This window comes from Crassostrea angulata, chromosome 3 (genome assembly GCF_025612915.1).
Source record: "Crassostrea angulata isolate pt1a10 chromosome 3, ASM2561291v2, whole genome shotgun sequence".
Classification (NCBI taxonomy): domain Eukaryota; kingdom Metazoa; phylum Mollusca; class Bivalvia; order Ostreida; family Ostreidae; genus Magallana; species Magallana angulata.
In genome coordinates, this window is record NC_069113.1 from 17449335 (window position 1) to 17452778 (window position 3444).

Below are 3444 nucleotides of genomic sequence, written 5' to 3' on the forward strand. Positions count from 1 at the left end.
TATTCATGCAATGTAATAGGCACACGTTTGCTTATTTCACTATGTAACTGATTTGAGCTTTGAAATAACAAGACATATAATGAAATTATAAACTTTAATATCATTGAACGCAATGTTATTTTTTTCCCAGCTTACTACTGAAAACAAAGCAAAGAAATACACTGTAGCTGTCTTGACCATTTTCAATCCATTTTCTGTGTTATTTGTAATTTTACAAAGCTCATCTCATTGGTCTGTATTAGGTTTTCCTTTCCTCTCTGTTGTAAAACGATGTTTTAATATACTGAAAACTTATTGGAACGGAATTCTGAAAAATATGGTAAACAAATTGTTTTGAATATTGCGTATATCATTAATACAATAAAATGATTTCTCTGGTGATTCATACAGGATGGAAATTGCAGAAAAAAATACATTCCCAGCGTTAGGGGTTATGTTATTAATTTTTTTTTTCAATGATCGCTACCTTCATAGCCCGCTTGAGTCATCAAAGATAGTATATAAAATGTTTTAATCATCTTTGTTTTCATATGAACATAACGTTCTAAAACGGGGTTGATGGTGTAATAGTTTTTCAAGATACGACTGTATTTAAGTTTTGAGCCGTTTTATATATTCTTATTTCTGTTTGATTTAATTGGTACTCATATCAGTTCAACGTTTTCATTGCTTATTTTATTCTAATTCTATTTAAATTCAGCTGGCGTGTTTTTTTACAGTATGATCATGATTAAATGACGAACGTGTCGTGATGGCAGTGTCGTACAGAATAAAATTAAACTTTACATTATTTCACACATCTAATTATGAATCCTCCATAACAGTTACTAGAAATTGTCTTTCTCAATTTGGTGTGAATTTCGCCATTATAAAAATTATAAACATGCACTTACCAAGCTCACATATTGGACCGTGATAATTCGGGCAGCATTTTCTAACATTCTTATAGGCCCTTACAACGACAGACAGTTTACGGGTGCTGACAAGAAATTTAAATAAAAAATGAAATATGTTAACGCATCATCCATGCTTTAAAAGACTCATCGAGTCCTTTCCATTTTTGACCATCTATATTATCTTGTAACTTTTTTTATTCAAATTTCTAATAGAAAACACACGCATAAATCAGAAGTCATCAATTATACACGTAAAACTTTATTTTTAGAATAGATTCGTTAAAAAAAAACCGCGTGAATCTAAATTTAAGAAACAAATGAGTGTATTTAAAATAATGTAAATATTATACATATACATGCATGTATAATAAGAAAGAAAATAAGTTTTTCATAAGTATGAAGATTCCTTAATTATGGATTATTTTGAGCATTGTTCATCTAATTTGTAACGTACCAGACACCAAAGAACCTTCTGGCCATTCTTGTACACCAGTTTAGGTAGGGTATTATAGCATTGAGGTCGTCTAAAAAAATACTCAAAGTGGTTTTAAATAATCTTTCGTATAGATTTTTCATAGACTGATATTTCAAACCAGTATTTATTGCGTTTTTCCCATCAAAATGAACATATTATCTGGAACTTAACAAAAAGATCTCCTTACATTTTACATGCACTACGCCAAAAATAAGAATAAAATTAATGATGTAAATTTGATTAAAGAATTTGTTCTTTAAACAAATGAAACACGTACCTGTCTAATCTAGTGTAACACAACACAATAACTAGGTTGAAAAGCAGAAAGAAATGAACTAAGCCCATTGTCGAAGAGAAGTTCAAGACACAGCAGGCGTTTCTCTCTTTAACCGGCGATTGTATCATATAAGGAGTAGGTGTGGATATATTTTCTCTGTGATCCAAACACTCCTACTTTCATTGGAATCAATAAATCGTACCTCTTTTCATTTATTTTCATATGATTGTAATACAACGTGTCCTGTTTTTTGATCCACAATATGTAACACTGTGCGTAATGGTTACGCAAGTGTCAATGTGGCATTAGCTCTTTTGCACCTACGTAAGGCAATAATTTCTATCAAAAACATAATTATACACAAATAATTACCTATTACCTAGAAAATATCAATACTTTTATTGTTCGTGTGTCTAATGTTAAAAGTGAGATATTTACCGATAAATATCAAAATCAGATTGAACATTTATATATTTTGAAGCTTTTCAAGCAATTTTGGAAAATTGCTGTTTTAAGGGAGATATGGGGATGCAAAACACCGACTCCTAAAAATTGTTCATCCAACTGCTTATTCAGCCATACTCTATACCATCATGTAAGAATGTATTTTTTTTTATCTGTCGCTATGGGTTGCAACAAAAAAATCTTTCCTACATCGCGACGTGACAAGGATCAGAATTTTACATTTGGTCGTCAGTTGTTGTTCCTAAGCCTTCCTAAGCAATCGTACATGTAGATGTGAAGTAGGATACTCGACTTTACATAAGAAGAAATGTAAAATTTGAAGCTTTTCATTTGAGAAACATTATAATTTGTCGGAATACGAAAATATCTAAATGCTGTTTGGAAATAAATTGTCAACTCTTTTATGTGTAATATTTGATAATTTGTGCATAAAGCTCAAAGAAAACAATTAAAGTGTGTATTATGAGTTAAGCAGCGGAGGGGGAAACTCTCGTCTGTTCTCAAAACTAAAAACCAAGAAACCAATTTATGAAATTCAAATCTTTAAGTTTCGATTCTTAAGAAGAACATGATTTCTTGGTAACAAACCATTTTTTTTTATATTTCAATAATGAACGTAATACGCTAGTATATTGTAATATAGTCATATTCTTAGGTGTGAGGTTTAATCTTTGTCTGAAAATGTGTTGCTTGATAGTAAAGCTGAGAACACAAAGATTTTGTCACTGGAGATATGGATATATGTTTTCTGGTTTTTGTGTCTTGTTTTGCACTTTTCTATGCAAATGAACGTCACAAACACAATCGAAAAAAATCTTTAAAAGCTTTCAATGCAAGGACGTGGCTAGAAAGAAAAATATAGATTTGGAAAATATTGGTTTTGTAATGGCACAGCGTTAGTCATGACAAGTTAAGAATTCTGATGAATAATAGTGAGAAATTAAAACCACGAGATTTCTATCAATGCAGATGTCAAGTATAGTGTTATGGTCAATTACTTTGAAATGTAATTGAATACTATCAAATGCATCGATTATCTTTTTATTTACTTGCTATTACAATTACATTGAAGTGTTTACAAATGTGATTAGTAACTCATTACTTTGAAAAATGTATTTGAATACATTCTTATCACTTTTAATTAGTTTAATAATTTTTTTTTAATTTTTTTTGGTTCATTCAAGAGGTATTCACATTAAAATACCTTTAAAATAAGTAATCTTTCAGAGGGTCATGTGTTCGTCTATTGTTTTTTGTTTTTGTTTTGGTCATGATATGTTTATGGAGGACGAAACCAGAAAAAAAGACAATTAAGCTATTTAAAAGTTTTG

General features: G+C 30.0%; 1 pseudogene; it reads right to left on the reverse strand.

Moving 5' to 3' along the window:
* Positions 1 to 275: 275 nt before the first annotated feature.
* Positions 276 to 1776, reverse strand: LOC128175782 (uncharacterized; annotated as a pseudogene).
* Between the last annotated feature and the right edge of the window lie 1668 nt (positions 1777 to 3444).